This window comes from Pezoporus occidentalis, unplaced genomic scaffold, assembly GCF_034315485.1.
Source record: "Pezoporus occidentalis ecotype Australia unplaced genomic scaffold, CSIRO_AGI_Poc_V1 ctg74, whole genome shotgun sequence".
Taxonomy (NCBI): domain Eukaryota; kingdom Metazoa; phylum Chordata; class Aves; order Psittaciformes; family Psittacidae; genus Pezoporus; species Pezoporus occidentalis.
This window is the reverse complement of record NW_026916093.1, coordinates 3,232,842-3,249,412: the sequence shown is the minus strand read 5'-3', so window position 1 is coordinate 3,249,412 and position 16,571 is coordinate 3,232,842. Positions and strand designations below refer to the sequence as shown.

The 16,571-nt window shown below is 41.5% G+C and overlaps 1 long non-coding RNA gene across 1 annotated transcript in view; it reads left to right on the top strand.

Moving 5' to 3' along the window:
* The first annotated feature begins 1,803 nt into the window (after positions 1 to 1,803).
* LOC134155142 (uncharacterized) overlaps positions 1,804 to 16,571 on the top strand; it is a 29,971-nt gene continuing 15,203 nt past the window's right edge. Inside the window, exons 1-2 of the long non-coding RNA XR_009961439.1 lie at positions 1,804 to 1,943; positions 12,600 to 12,668. This is a non-coding gene — a long non-coding RNA (uncharacterized LOC134155142). The remainder of the gene's footprint in view (positions 1,944 to 12,599; positions 12,669 to 16,571) is intronic.

Below are 16,571 nucleotides of genomic sequence, written 5' to 3'. Positions count from 1 at the left end.
CTTCTTCAGTCATTTCTGATGACATACTTTGACTGGAACAGACTTTTTTTGCATCACGGAATTTCAGCCTCTATTAATACTTGCCAAGATCATAGAATCACAAAATGGTTTGGGTTAGAAGGGACCTTAAAGCTCATCCAGTTCCAAGACCCCTGCCATGGGCAGGGACACCTTCCACTAGAGCAGATTCCTCAGAACCTCATCCAACCTCCCCTTAATTTTCTTAAATACACACTTGTATTCACTGTACTTCTTTTCAATGTATCTGTGTGCTTTATCTTGGCTAAAGCTTAAGATCCTGTCAGGAAAGTACTGAGGAACTTTGACCCACTTTGGGGAAGTATGTTGCTCATTAGGCTGTTGCTATTAAAGGTCACGTCTAGACTCCTGATTATTTGTGGAACTCCAACAGATGGTGTGAAAGAGCAACTTTTCTTCTTTATGGAAAATATACAGTGAAAGAGCTGCTGGAACACAGCAGAGACCTGCAGGCTGATGAGTTGCTGGGAGAAGATGAGTAAAATTGATTGCTTGCCATTGTTGTGGCACGGGAACATAAAATTCAAGTCAATAGGCACCTGGTTCCAAACAATCACAGAATCACAGCACGGTTTGTGTTGGAAAGGATCTTTGAAGATCATCTAGACCAACTCCCTGCCATGGGAGGGACATCTTTCACTAGACAATGTGGGAGAGGGGGGGACAGAGGGGGAACACATGTATAACCCAATCTACAAACATGCATTCACATTTTCGGTAGATATTGATGTGTAATTGTTTCATTTTTGTGTTCTCTGGGTATTTTGCTTTGGTCTATCCTGAAACAGAATGCTAAACCATATGGGCCTTAGGTTAGGCTTAGCTTAAAATGAACCTATCATGATGTTTTATTTGTATTTTGTGTATGACTCTCCTCACCTGTTCCCCAGATGTATGCTACAACTGTCACCTTTGCAGACACTTCTGCTCCTTCAACCAGGATGCAGCACATGCGTCGCTTGATGATTACTGCTTCTCATCAGAGCAGAGCAGCACCCTGACATGGGAAACGCCATTCAGGAACACCATCCTGATGCAGAAAAAAGAATGAAACGTCTTGCTCTGTGGTGAGAACACAGTGGTCTCACATAGGCTACGTATTTTCCTAAACCTCGTTGTTTTAGGTTGAAAGGGGTGGTCACAGATCACAGAATCATAGAGTGGGCTGGTCTGAAGTGAACTCATCCAGTTCCAACCCCCTACCATAAGCAGGGACACCTTCCACTAGACCAGGTTGCTCCAAGCCCTGCTCAAGCTGGCCTTGAACACTTCAAGGCATGGGGAAGCCACAGCTTCTCAGCACAATCTGTGCCAGTGTCTCACCACCCTCAGAGTGAAGAACCTCTTTCTAACAGCTAACATAAATCTACCCTCTGTCCGTTTAAAGCTGTTGGACACCCTGCCCAAGAAAGGGGATGTGCTGCCGGCACTGCCCTCCAGATACGGGTGTGCAAATGTGGCTTCGTAACGGAGTGGCCGAGGTTGAGCGGTGCACAGGCAGCGGAAGGCGGCCTGTGGGGGCGCAGGGCGCTACCGCCACTTGTCGATCCGGGTGCACCCACAGCGAGCAGGGGTTCGGGAATGCTGCTGCCGTATTTATTTCTATGACTGATGCCGTCCCCCCCCCCCCCCCCCCCCCCCCCCCCCCGAGAAAGAACAATTAAGCAGCGCCTTTTAGCGTCGTTTGAGGAAGTGCGTGAGCGTCTCTCCACATACCCGTGTGTGTCAGTGCATTGAAACAGGCCAGGAACTGACAGGGCGAGTAGCGCCGTGAGCACCGATTGCCTGGGCTACAGCGCACTGAGCCGGCTCCGCGAGGAGTTACACACGGAGCTGCGTCCTGTGCCATTCCGAGAGCGCAACCGCGTGGATTTCACAGCCTCGAATACTCTGTGATCAGTCAGGTAATTCGCAGTGCGTATGGCCTGGCAGTAAAGCGGGAACGCGAAAGTTTGTTCATGTCCCCCCAGCGAAAGGGCGCGATCGTTTTCCCATTTAAATAAGCCTTCTTGCAGATGGTTCTTTCCATTGTTTTGTTCAGCCTCCCTCCCCAGCACCAATATTAGACTAGACTGTTTGCCCAGCAGTGCTGTGACCTCCAAAAAGAATTGAAATTATTTTTTCTACTCTTTCTGTCAAGATACGCTGTTACAGTTATTATCATACTAAACATTTGAACCTTTTAGTAGATCCTTTTAATAGCATGAACATTACAGCCATTACCATAATGCAGTAGTTTTCAGAAAAAGAAAAGTCAACCAAAAAGTTACACATAAACACTTAAACACACGGCGTTTGGGAAACCATTGATTTAAATTCAGTTTTCTTTTGTAAACATACTTGTGTTAAGAATTAGAATTTACTATAATTGTGCAAAGAGCAAGAGTTAATAGAAATTACTGGCTATGCTGGCATTTCCGGGCTGGTGTTCCTACCTTGAGACAAAACCATGCTTTAGCTACAGTCATGCCAGCAGTGGATTGATGCCAGGCAGATTTTTATCTGACCTGGTGGCTATGTCTAAACAGCAGAGTTTGAGCAGTACTAAACTGGACCATTGCATCGTAAAAAGGAATGGCTATATAAATACATGACGTATATCACACATAATACATGTTACATGTTAGCTCATTGGAATAGATGTCTGTCACACCTGGTTGATTCACCATCCTGTGTATCCTTGCTGGGGCTCCTTTGCTCATCTAAAAAGTTCATTGCTATGCCTTGAGCAGTCATTTCTTCAAATAAATATCAGAGAAGCCACCGCAAGCAGAAATGTAACTGCACTGTATTCAGTTCTTCTGTTGTCTGACTTGAAGGAGGTTTAGCATGGGCTACATCTTTCCAATTAGCATACAGTGGGAAAGCTTTTATCAAATAAGACATTGGTTGTGTGGTGACAAAAAGCTGGCCAACTATCTAAGTAAGGCTCTGTTATAATTAAAGTGGAAAAGCTAATCCATTTTATGAAACACTGAAGGTTTGAAACCTATTTCATGTTGCAGTAAATGACTAGGTTTTCACAGAGGAAGAAAGAGTTCACACTTCTGCTACTGAACATTTAAGGCGTGGAGTGAGAATGGCTGAACTAGATTCTTTGCTTTGCCTCTTCAGGAGCACAGGTTTTATTAGATTTGGCTCATTCTGTTTGCAGCAGTTGTTATTTTGCATCTGAGAGATACTTTCTGTATCTCTAGGAAAGTACAGATACCTGTACTTTCCTAGCTCTTCTGTATCTCTTATCCAAGCCTTCTGCGAATAAGAATTCATTCTAGCAAAGGTTTAATTGAAATTGGTTCATTTTCACAAAACATTTAGCTGCAGCTAAATTGCATTTTTCCTAGCAGGGAAAAAAACACCCAAATTATGACAGGTTGTAATTATATTCTGTACATAGCCATTGGGAAGAAAGTGTACTAGGTCACAATGGTAAATCAGAGAGTCTTGAGTTAACAAATATTTTTATTCTCCTGCATAGAATAATAGTAAAGACTCACATATCTCAGACATGGCACAAATCCAGACACCAGACATGGTCTATGTGTCTGTATATAGCAGTCACATGAGATGATCAGGATGACCCTTCAACAGAAGCAGATCGCATGCATGGCCTTATTAGGTCTCTTAGATGGGCAGTCCTTGGATAAACCAGTTTCTAATAAGCAGTGAATTGGTATTCTCAATTTCTCCAAAATATACATGCTGCTTACTTACTAGAGCTCACATTTTCTTGTATGGGGTGTAAGTTTTGTCCATGAAGTATCCCAATGTGAGATTTCAGTGAGGAAAAAAGGCCAGTGCAGATGCCGTTACAAAAACTCTCAGCTGATGGAACGAGTAGTTGATATTTAAGTCAACAGATCTGTGATTTGTAGTGGTTTTGGGGTTTTTGGGTTTCTTTCTTCTCCTAAACTCTCATGTCCTTTTTGGCAGGAGGCTGTCTTTTTTTCCATGGTACATGTGGATGTTGCTGTAGTTATCCCAGTGATGTGGTCTGAATACAAAACTGATAGGGCACATGCCAGTGTATGAGGACCATGCTAAAATACACTGTTGTGTATAGTGTAATATTCTTGGGGTATCTTTTGTCGGAAGTAGTGAGGTGGGTCTTTAATAAATGAATCAGGTTAACTGTAAGGGAGGCTCTGTGAGCCTGGGATTACTGAGCTGGCTCATTGGCCTGCTGGAAAACAAACCTGCTAAAGCAAGGTTTTCTGCCAGATTGCTGTGCTGACCTGCGTCCCTGGAGAAAACTCTTTCTATACACAAGGGGAGTAGTCAGGAGTTGGAGGTGGAGGAAGGGTTTGCCTTCAGCAAAGGGTTAGGCACATGAGAGACTCTGTCTCAAGGCTACCAGCAGAGTAGGTAAGTGAGCTGGGACTGGCACTCCGAGCCTCATGTCAAGGCATCACAGGCAGCCTGTGAGCTTGCCCTGCCTTGCAGCATCCAAGGTACCTCAGGGGGGTTAGTGCTCTCCTGGCTGTTTCCTGCAGCATCTCTTCCCCTGCCTGGTCTGTGTCAGATCTGATTGTCCATTTCTTTTTCTGTCTCATTTTCTAGAAGAGGCTGCGAGTGATATAAAATTTCTGTGCGGAAGTCAGGAGCAATGTGAAAAGATTTTGTCTTTCCTGCTATTTCAAATTTAGCTGTACTGAGAAGGATCAGGTGCACACTCTTGTGTCTGCAGAAGCTAATTCAGGTGACTGGGTATCAGCAGTACTTTTTCACTGCTCTCTTTGTGGGCATAACGTTTCTGAAAATACAATGTAAACTGTTGTATAATCCCTTTAAGCCTTCAACTGGATAATTATTCAATATTGAGAAGTTATTCAATATTCTCATTTTGAGGATGCTAATTTTACAGTGCCAAACAAGTCTGAGCTTTGCCACACTGGTACTAGTTTCTACAGGCTTGTAGAATGTAAGTAGCTGAAGCTTGAAATTTAAAATGCTAATCTAAACATTCACTAACATAACTTTTAAATGCATAATAATCAAGTTGTAGTCCATTGTCTGTTCTCACTCCTACCGAAGTGCCAGCTCCAATACATATCAATGTTATGCATGATTTTACATGCTAGAGACTTGCATTTTGAAATAGTTCAGCTTCTGGATAGCAAGGAGAATAACTTTGAACCTGTACCTGCTCACTGTCTCGTAAGAGAAGATTCAACGCATAAGGGACTCCTTCGATCATTGATCTAAATTGCCTTTGAGTGCATTCACACGCACAGTATTCTTTTCTGCTCATGTCTTTGCCACTTTTTTATTGCTATCATTTTTCTTTAATTTTGTCTTCCTGTCCTTTGCTCAGTATTTCTGTGCCTTCTCTGTAGTTTTGCATTCTCTTTAGTTACTTTTAAAATCTTCGTTGCTTCATTTCTTTCAGTGAACTGTAGAGTCTGCCATGTTTTAATCCAAGGAGAGATATGATTTCCTTGAAACAATGCAGACCACTTTTTAAAGACCTCTTTTGCAACGAGCTCATGTTCACACACAGTTAAGAGTGTTTTTCCCGCTGCACAATTTGAGTTTTATCTGTCCATGTTCAACATGAAAGGGCTTTTTTTCTTTGTTCACTGTGCATAGATGCATATTTTGTTTCTCTGTAGGTAGTTTCAGTTCTTTAACTTCAGGCTTCTGCAAAATGTTTTCCAGTGTAACAACCCATGTCCAAGCATAGTGTACTGCTTAAGGTTTATTTCCTTGTCAAGATTTTCAGTAACCTTTCATGCTATCTTACATCAACTCATTCCCGTAGTATTTTGCAATTGTCTCTTTTTAGCCTTCAACTCTGTTTTCTTTTTCCTGTTGCATAAATCTGCCTGTTTACTTACCAGGGCCATCAGTTTCTGTCCATCTGTTTTAATTCTGTTCTTTATTAATTTATTAATTAACTTATTGTTTCATAATTTTATTAATCTTAGTAAAAATCTCCTAGCACTTCTTTTTTTCTCAGGTCTTGACTTCTAATGCTGTTAGTGTTTGACCTCAGATTATGGTTTCCTAAGAACTTTAAATCAGCAGCACTTGGACTGGATTTCGTATTTTTTGAAATGGCTTCATAAGTTTCTTCCTCAAATTTACTCCTCTCCTGGTGTTCTCAGGTGAAATTTTTCAGTTTCTAAAATAATTATTTCTAAGCAAGAAATATTTTCAAATTTTATGTTAAGAAAAGACTTTTTTTTTTCAGTGTGTCAGGTCTTTTTTACCAGACTTCATACGGAGGCAAACCTCTTACGTTAATTTCATCCAGCTATACTTCCTCGATTGCGCAGGTCCATATTCCCTTCAGTCTCTATCTTTTTTTCTGTTCTTGGATTTGTTCTTCTGCTCCTTCCTTACAGCAGGTGTACCCTGACAGGGTCTGTAGTGACAGAGGGTCACCACTTACAGCTGCTAGGTGCCTGGTAATATGGGAAGGAGACAGCTCTGCGTGCTGTTTTAGGGTCTCATGATAGTTATCTAGATTTTTTTTTTTTCCTGACAGTGAGTTTCCCAAGGAAGAGCAAAAAATTTTTACGTTAAAGAAAGTTCCTGGATTTTTAGACTAAACTAATAGGTTTAACTTTTTAAAGAGAGAAAGCCAAATAAGCCAGGTTAGGCAGAAAAGGAAAGTAAAGGCTTTATAACTATGTTTTTCCCCAGCCTCAGTGTCTTTGCAGAAAGGTTTATGTTTCCAGGCTGGATTTTGGCTGACTTTGAGTTATAGCAAACCCAACATGGTTCCTACTGGGAGAACAAGAAGTTCTTTCTAAAAGCAGGCGCTTTTTTTACACCTTGTTGTCCCAAGTTTTCTACATTTCATCATAATTCTTCTCCCTGAGCTTACTCTCTTCTTCCAGAACTTGCAGGAGGCTCAGTGTTGTTTTTTCCCCACCAGAAAGGTCCACCTGACCTACTTGTTCTGTCTGTCTTAAAATACAATATATACAAATTCAGAACAGGCAAAACAGAGAGACAATTAGTGCAATACTCAACACACAGGTGACAAAAAAATTGCAAAAGTTCATAGAATCACAGAATGGTTATGGTTGGAAAGGACCTTAAGATCATCTAGTTCCAACCCCCCTCCCATGGGCAGGGATGCAGAAGCTTTTCTCTCTCAGGTTGCCAGAATCTGTAAGTGGCAGCAGTAGCCCTCTCAAACCGGCTTTCCCAGTCTCTTAAGACCAGTTAACTCTACAATGACGTTAACTATGATTTGCTTGCAGTTTTCATAGTAATTGAAAGTGTGGGTTTGTTCTGCAGCTGCATAGTTTGGTTGCTGAAGTAAACGAAAACCTTTCCTGTATTTTCCTTCCCCATTTTCTGGTATCTTAAAAGCATATTTATGCCTCTTTCGTAGTTGTAAAACCCACTAGATCCCTGGTTTAAGCAGTGTGGAATCCAGTAAATGGTATTTTTGTTTGGTTATGTCCACCATGTGGCTGCACAGAGGTAGCACGGACCAAAGTGTAAAAGGCAGGAACATACCCAGGACAAAGCTTTGAACTGTCCCTTTTACCAACAACAGGGACATTGATTAGCATAATCTTCTTGTGAAAACACATGGGCCCATTTTAAGGCATGAAGCCTACTGACTTCAGCTTTAGGGATAACTGTACCTAAAATTCATAAAGTGTCCCTGCTCCTGTGCAGACAATACTCATCTCTTGTGGCTGAATGCAAGCAATCTCCAAAATAGAAACCATCTAGTTGCTCTGTCATGCTACACTTGGAGTACTGCGTACAGTTCTGATGTCCTCAACATAAGAAGGACATGGAACTGTTGGAACAAGTCCAGACGAGGATGATCAGGGGACTGGAGCACCTCCCCTGTGAAGACAGGCTGAGGAAGTTGGGGCTGTTCAGCCTGGAGAAGAGAAGGCTGCATGGAGACCTCATAGTACTCGAAAGAAATTGGGGGCTTATTGGGCGTGTAGCAGTGGATTTTTAAATTTCAGAAGGATTGGAAATGGAAACAGACATGACTTGATTTTTTAAAAGGAGAGCTGTGAAGTCTGTTACAGACCACCTGATCATGAAGACTCTGTGGATGAAGTGCTCTATAGACAGATAGAAAGAGCCTCACTCTCTCAGGCCCTTATCCTCATGGGGGGGGGCTTCAGCCACCCTGATACCATATTTGAAAAATCGTGGCAGTCAGATGAAGTTCCCGATGACTGGAAAAAGGGCAATGTAATCCTCATTTTCAAGAAGGGGAAAATGGATGACCCGGGGAATTACAGACCAGTCAGTCTCACCTCTGTGCCTGGCAAAACCTTGGAGCAGATTCTCCTGGAAGGCATGCTAAGGCACATGAAAAACAACAAGGTGGTTGGTGACAGCCAGCATGGCTTCACTAAGGAGAAATCCTGCCTGACCAATTTGGTGGCCTTTTATGACGGGGCTACGGAACTGATGGACAGGCACAGAGCAGTTGATGTCATCTACCTGGACTTGTGTAAAGTGTTCGACACTGTCCCACACAACATCCTTGTCTCTAAATTGAAGAGACATCAATTTGATGGATGGACCACTTGGTGGATAAAAAACTGGCTGGATGGCCACATGCAAAGAGTTGTGGTCAGTGGCTCAGTGTCCAGCTGGAGACCTGGAATGAGTGGTATCCCTCAGGGATCGGTGTTGGGACCGGTCTTGTTCAATATCTTTGCCGCTGACATGGACAGTGGGATTGAGTGCACCCTCAGCAAGTTTGCCGATGACACCAAGCTGTGTGGTTCAGTTGATATGCTGGAGGGAAGGAATGCCATCCAGAGGGACCTTGACACGCTTGTGAGGTGGGCTGATGCTAACCTCATGAAGTTTAACCATGCCAGGTGCAAGGTCCTACACCTGGGTTGGAGCAATCCCAGGCACAGCTACAGACTGGGCACAGAAGAGATTCAGAGCAGCCCTGCAGAGAGACTCGAGGATGATCAGGGGGCTGGAGCACCTCCTATATGAAGACAGGCTGAGAAAGTTGGGGCTGCGTGGAGACCTCAGAGCAGCCTTCCAGTATCTGAAGGGGGCCTATAGGGATGCTGGGGAGGGACTTTTCATTAGGGACTGTAGTGACAGGACAAGGGGTAATGGGTTAAAACTTAAACAGGGGAAGTTTAGATTGGATATAAGGAGGAAATTCTTTCCTGTTAGGGTGGTGAGGCACTGGAATGGGTTGCCCAGGGAAGTTGTGAATGCTCCATCCCTGGCTGTGTTCAAGGCCAGGTTGGATGAAGCCTTGGGTGAGATCATTTATTGGGAGGTGTCCCTGCCCATGTCAGGGGGGTTGGAACTAGATGATCTTAAGGTCTCTTCCAGCCCTAACTATTCTATGATTCTAAGCATTGAACACTTATAACAATTCACACAACCAGGAGAGAGCTGAGTATCTGTGAAAACCCAGTGCTAACTATAGGAGATGCCTGCCTCCAGGTTGAATGGCTGGTTACAGTGTGACTCTACAAACTAGTTAAGGTAAAGAGAAACCATTTAATGGAAACTTGTGGGTCTGTACCCTACTTGATGTGAAACAGTTAAAATGAGATAACTCATTAGAGGGAGCAGTGTTTGAAACTGGAGCTGAAAATTACATTTCGTTTAGCATTTCTTCCCAGATATTTATCTCTTTCTTTAAAATGATTGCTCATTGTGAAACATGCTAAGAATTATTATATCAGTTATTGGCATTGTTTTCCAATGGGGAAAATGCCTTCTGCTTAATACATGGCATATAAAACCCTAAGTTTGCTGCCTGATACTGTGGCACGTACAGTAAACAGTTCTAAAATGTCCCTGTTTCCTCTCATCTCTGAACAGAGTTATTTTTAAAACTACATATTGGTTTCCCTCTTTCCACTTTAAAACTCCCCGGTCCTTTGTCCTGCAAGGACCCCTATTTGTAAATGGTGGCTCAGTTTCACAGTTGAGGTCTTCTATTGATCCCTGAAGGAGCACTGATGTGTTCCTCAGGGACCTAGGGCCAGAATGGGAACCGCTGCTATGAGTGCCCTTTGAGAGGAGTACTATGTGAAATAAAAAGAGAAAACCTGCAAAATGTCCTTAAATTTGTATTTCCATCAAGATTTCAGATGAAACACACAAGTCCCTGGACTTTAATTACATCTTTGCCATTCAGTAATAGTTCACTTGGGATACTGCTGAAGAAAGCCAAGAGAATAGAAAAAAGTCACATGTTGTTAGAATGATTTCTGTGGAATCCTCCTCATTTTAGTCTAAAAAAAAAAAAAATCACTTTGATGCTTTCATTGAGAAGCTGTCATTGTGGGAAGAAGTCCAAAAGCACCTGGATTCTCAGCTTGAGTGTATTCTCATTCTAAAATATAACCATCTTTGCATGCTTATTCCCCCTCTGGTTCCTGGTGAAGATGTGGAGATGCTGTCTAACAGAGATGGAGCTTGTCATGGAGAACGAATGCACTTTTTAGTAGGGCTAGTGCAGGACCAGCAATTAGAAGCTACATATATTTTTGCCCACCTCAACTGCAGAGGAAATTCAGAGCTGCACAGCAAGGAGTAAAAGTAAATTGCATGGGGGGAAGGACGCTTAAGGTGACTTAAATATTCCATAGCTATTCAATTTACTAAGCATGTTGGTTTGGGATTTTTTTAGATGTGAAGAAAATGTACAAGTGTTTTTGTTTGAAAGGAAGTATTGCAGGGGCAAATGTGCTTTCATAGAAGGTGGGATGTGTATGTGATTTCAAAATGAATATGAACATCTGCCATTCTGGCTTGCTCTGAATTCTGTCAATTGTGCTGTGAAGCACATCAGTACAAAGGTAGTATCTTCAGAAATAAAGAACTATAGAGTTTTTTTCACCTTCGGAACACGAGGTACATAATTTCACAGAGATTCAAAGTAATTTCTCCATATGTTCGTTGTAAAATGAAACAATAGAGGTAATTACTGGCAAAATGTTTTCTTACCGAAGCTTTGAAAAAAAATCAGAATTTCCATTTACAGTAATATTTGTTTACATACATTGGCTGTATTTACAGTCCAGGATGAATTGAAAAATCAGCCCAAGAATTTCCAAATGTCTGTCTAGTATCAAGCCAAACATTTCCAAACTGGTATGGTAATGGGCTCTTGCCATGGCAAGGTGCAATGTTCTGTAATAACCCAGTGATGTTACATTACAGATTGTAGTACTGGACCACCATACATATAAGCAGTGTAGATACCTCTATTAAGTTTGCGACCTCGGAAGAGGGATAACATCTAAAGATTAACCAAGATAAATAAATGGACAGAATCCAGTGAAATGCCACTTCTTTTTTATGATTGTCAGACAACACTTGAAGCAATTTTAACAAATATAAGTCCTTATGAGCAATTACACTGGGATATGTTTTTTGCATGTTAACGTAAGTAACAGCATTTTAGCTCTGCTATGAGCTTAAATGTATTTAGAAGTTAGTAACTTAAGTTTGTGGGTGTTCAATCTCACAGGAGGTGTCTAAGTATATTGCCATACTTGGTTGTTAAGTGTTTTCACCTTTCAGGGATGGAAAGCAGCGTATCTCAACACATTCTGAAAGCCCTAAGGCAGAAGTCCTCACCAGATGTAAAGTGAGAGAGCTCCAGATTCACAGAATGGTTGGAGTTGGAAGGGACCTCCAGAGGTCATCAGGCCCAAACCACCCCGCTTAAGCAGGGCCACCTAGGACCACCTGCCTAGGACTGTGTCCAGACAGCTTTTAAGTTATCTCCATTTCAGTGTATATGAAGAAGGGATTAGGAAACAGTGAGGAAACTGATTTATTCCCATATATAAAGGTCTCACAAAATTTACACATTGCACTTTCTGTAATTATGGTGATAGTAAGAGAGCATGAAGCTGACAGTCATGCCCATATGACTGTTAAAGAGCTAGCATATTTACATAAGCTTTTAAATACTCAGAGTCACAGGTTGTTGTGGTAAAATGTGAGTGAGTAGTGAGAAACTGAGTGGCAAAATGGATACCTTTAACAAATTATAAGTCCTTTTAAATCTGCTGAATTTGACAGCAGCAGTTTTGGTGATAATGTGTCTGGAGCCTAACAGGAACAGTAGCATGAGGCAGAATTCTCCTTCAAAAATCCCTCTTCATTCTTGTAACAAACTGCTACTACCAGCAGCAGCATTAGGGACATCTTTGTGTTTAGACAGAGCTGGGACATTTTCTGGAATGGAACAGGTTTGGAGGTGGCTGGATGGTTGTTGCTTGCATCTGCCTCTAGTTGGTAAAGGTGCTCTGCCAGGAAAAATCACCCCAAGAAATGCAGAAAGAGGCAAGTTGGAAGGAAAATCTGGAGGTTGTCCATTCGAGCCCCTGCTAATTTTCTCCTATGCTAGGCTTCCTACTGTTAATTCTGTTTTACCTGTTAGTTGTCCCTTTGCCAATGAAGACTGATGTAGAAAACTGACAGGCTAAGAGATGCCCACCCTTGCTGCTGCACTGGGGACCCAGTGCTGTAGTAGCAGGTGAGGAGTAAAATAGTAGACACCCTTAGGAAAAAAAGTAATTGTTTTTGCTAATGTTTAACAGATATTTTTCTCTTCAAAGCAGAGTGAAAACCAAACTTTAGAGGAATTCATGTTGCAAGCTACTAAACTGTCTACAAGGACAAAATATTTTGTAAGTATAAATCATTTAACTTCTCACATTTCCAGTAGTTAAATGGTGGCATGATCCCTATTTGTAGATGTCTGTTTTGGTTTTGTTTTTTAAGCAGTCCTTTCCTACTTTTCGGTGACTTTCCTGTATTAAAGTAATTTGGTTTCTCCTGTCATTAGATACAATTAACTATCGTATTTTTTTGTCAGATTCTGAAATATATATTAGCTGGGTTAGCTTCCAAGATTTAAAAAGTGTCGTGCCAATGGGTAACAGGCTTGAAGATAATAGCATATGAATGGTCAAGAAGAATTTAGTTCAATCTAGTTTAAAAGATGCCTCACTGAATTGAAAGATGCAGCATATTGAGATGGCAAACAGTTCTGTGATAGGTAAATGCATATGAAGACAGAATGTGGCTCTAAAGAAACGTGCACAAATGACATTCTGACAGGTCTGCTTTAAAATTTGTCTAGCATCAGGTTATTTTTAAATCTGAAATTGATTGTTGATGGATTTTACATATTTTGAATGTGTCTAATATTGAAAGTCAGTGGTTAAGAAAAGTCAAGAAAATTTGAGACAAAATGCGAACAAAGTAAAACTGGTTTGTCTGAATGGGTAGGAGAAAATAAGGATTTGTATTTTTCTCCTAACTCCCAAAATAAAAAGAAAGGGTGAAAGCACCTCTAAAGCAATTACATATTTTGGGCACCATAGTTCAGGAATGTAGAAGAATATTGTTATTAGGATGACAAATATTTGCAGGTGCTATAAGTGTAAGGAAAGAAAAAATTACGCCTGTAGCCTTTATGAAGGGGGAGATTGAAAGGAGCCATGATGTAGGTGTTTACTGTTCTGCGGAAATGCAGTGACTACAGATGCAATCAAACTGCTGAAGAGTATGTGAGAGTTAAATATGTTGTTTCCTTACAAAGAAAATTACTGATGTGTGAAGCAGAAAATATTTGGAAGTTTTGGAATCTTGAATATGTCAAATGAAGTTTTGGATATAGGAAGAAAGTTGCATAGATCGTATTCATAGATTAGCATGGGCTCCAAAGTTATGTTGGATTGTATGAGTTATTAAACTATTTTGCTGTCCTTTGGCATGGTACTTCCAGTCCAGATCTTTGAATAGTGCTGTCATGACTTCTGTTTCTTTCATGTTTAGAAAGATGTCCTAATCCACATGGCGCGTGTCTTGCCAAATTCTTTGGTCCTTCAAACCAATTGAACAGTAGGGTGCTCTAAAGAGTGCTGCCCATCACTTCTGGGAATGGGTTGGCCTCTGAATCAGCAGAGCTCTGTTAGTCTCAAGTCTTGCGATATCCAGTTCAGTTGCATCAGAGTAGTGGGAGATTGATAATGTTAATATTGCGCATCATAATGACATTTTAAGTCCTATGAACCATGAAGATTTCACCTGCTATGCCTGACTCCCATCCGGGATCAAATGGTCCACTCCACTGAGAAGTAATATAGCAGCTGCTTATAGTGTCTCAGATGAAGCCAACATCCTAGACTTCACACAAGCTGGAAGTCATTGATTTGCATCAGGTTTAATAGTACTGAGGGTTAGTTACTTGCTTTTAATAAATAGGGGACAGCTTTCTGTTCATATCAGCTCAGACCTGTCCCTTGCTTTTGGCATTGCCCACAATGACATAATGTCCTGTCTGATGGAGATTGCAAGACAAATAGACAGTTACCAAAACTGTTTTCCTTTGCCTGGCAGGAATGATTACATCAAAGATGTGAGTACTTCCATTTGCAAAGCTCTGTAAGGACTGTTTTTCTGTTCTGTTCTTAGCAGCATTTCATAAAGCTATAGGAGCTAGTGAGATAGTTTGAACTTTGACATCGGCAACATGCAGATGTAGTTTTCTCTGCTTACGCTTTACAGTGTGGGAAAACACTGTTGTTGCCAACCTAGCCCAGGCACTGGCTCATGTTTATTAGCAGATGAGGAACAGCTATTTAAAACCAAACCAAAACAAGGATGAGCTCTTGCTGGTTGGCAGAAGTGCACAAATGGGACCCCTGGCTTTATTAAGAAGCAAGAACTGAAGAAATATTGTTGCTGTTCTGGCAGCATATTCAGTTTGGCTTAGAACAGGCAATATTAAGTATCAAAGAAGAAAAACTGTGTCTGAAATTTCTAATACGGCAGAGTGAAATTTCCAGTCTCCTCCTTAATCAGAATACACATGAAACATCTTTGGTATATTTTTCACCTATAGAAACCCCAAATGCCAATAGAATTAAACAGAATACATGCTTAATAAGAATCACTGAGTTCAGGTATAACCAATGTGTCACAGCTACAGGTTGGGCAGAGAAGAAATTCAGAGCAGCCCTGTGGAGAAGGACTTGGGGGTGTTGGTTGATGAGGAAATGAGCATGAGCCGGCTTCAGTGTGCGCTTGCAGCCCAGAAAGCCAACCGTATCCTGGGCTGCATCAAAAGGAGCGTGACCAGCAGGTCAAAGGAGGTGATCCTGCCCCTCTACTCTGCTCTTGTGAGACCTCACCTGGAGTATTGTGTGCGGTTCTGGTGTCCTCAGCATAAAAAGGACATGGAACTGTTGGAACAAGTCTGGAAGAGGGCCATGAGGATGATCAGGGGACTGGAGCACCTCCCGTATGAAGACAGGCTGAGAAAGTTGGGGCTGTTCAGCCTGGAGAAGAGAAGGCTGCATGGAGACCTCATAGCAACCTTCCAGTATCTGAAGGGGGCTATAAGGATCCTGGAGAGGGACTCTTCATTAGGGACTGTAGTGACATGACAAGGGGTAACGGGTTAAAACTTAAACAGGGGAAATTTAGACTGAATATAAGGAAGAAGTTCGTTCCTGTTAGGGTGGTGAGGCACTGGAATGGGATGCCCAAGGAAGCTGTGAATGCTCCATCCCTGGCAGTGTTCAAGGCCAAGTTGGACGAAGCCTTGGGTAATACGCTTTAGTGTGAGGTGTCCCTGCCCATGGCAGGGGGGTTGGAACTAGATGATCTTGAGGTCCTAACTAGTCTATGATTCTATGATATATTCAGTTATATACATGAATTATCTTGCTTAGCAAGTGTAGCCATTTTAAAACATTTTCTCTGCCTGAAGTTTCCTGTTCTTGCAATGAGAAATATAGCGTATGTGAGCTTTCCAACCAGAGCTGCTGCATAAGAACAGTAGTACTGTGCACACAAAAATTGAGATGGTGGGATTCTGATCACTTGTGAGCTTTCATTTGTGTTTAGTTTACCCAAGGGGAAAAGAAAGTGACATCTAATATGTGGTGAAAGAGTACATTTAGTTCAGTGAATATTGTCTCAGTATTTTGCAGTTTCTGAGTTACATTTGTCATTAGAATGAATGTCTTCTTAATGTGAAGATGTTCCAGAGATAAAACACAGAATGCAGTTCCACTGAGTTACTGTTACCAGTATCTCATTCTTTCTAATGTATACATGTATAAATTTTGCTTGCAATCTAAAATGTCTGGAGAGTGAAAAACTGTATTAGCTTAATCTTTATGCATAAACTTAATAACATATTTTAATTATTTAGTTGGGAATAAAAGGTTAATAAGAAAGATGTTCTGAGTCAGTAACTTCTTACTGTGAAGAAGCTACCCAGCGTTATGCATCTCTGGCATGGACTAGCTGACGACCTAAAAGCTTGCACTGGTTGAAAGCTAGGCAGCTAAGTAAGACTCAAAATGTTTACAGTTATACTGATTGTAACCACTGGAACAGATGAGGAAGCTATGTGTTAATTCCTCTTTGACACAGAGTCTGTAAATTGGGAGTGGGTGTTTGTCTGAAAGGTAAGAGTTGTAGTTCAGCCGTGAGCTGAACTTGACACAGGAATGACTGACATACGTGACATTGCTTCTGTTGCACATAAAGTTAGACCATATTCCCAAAATGAT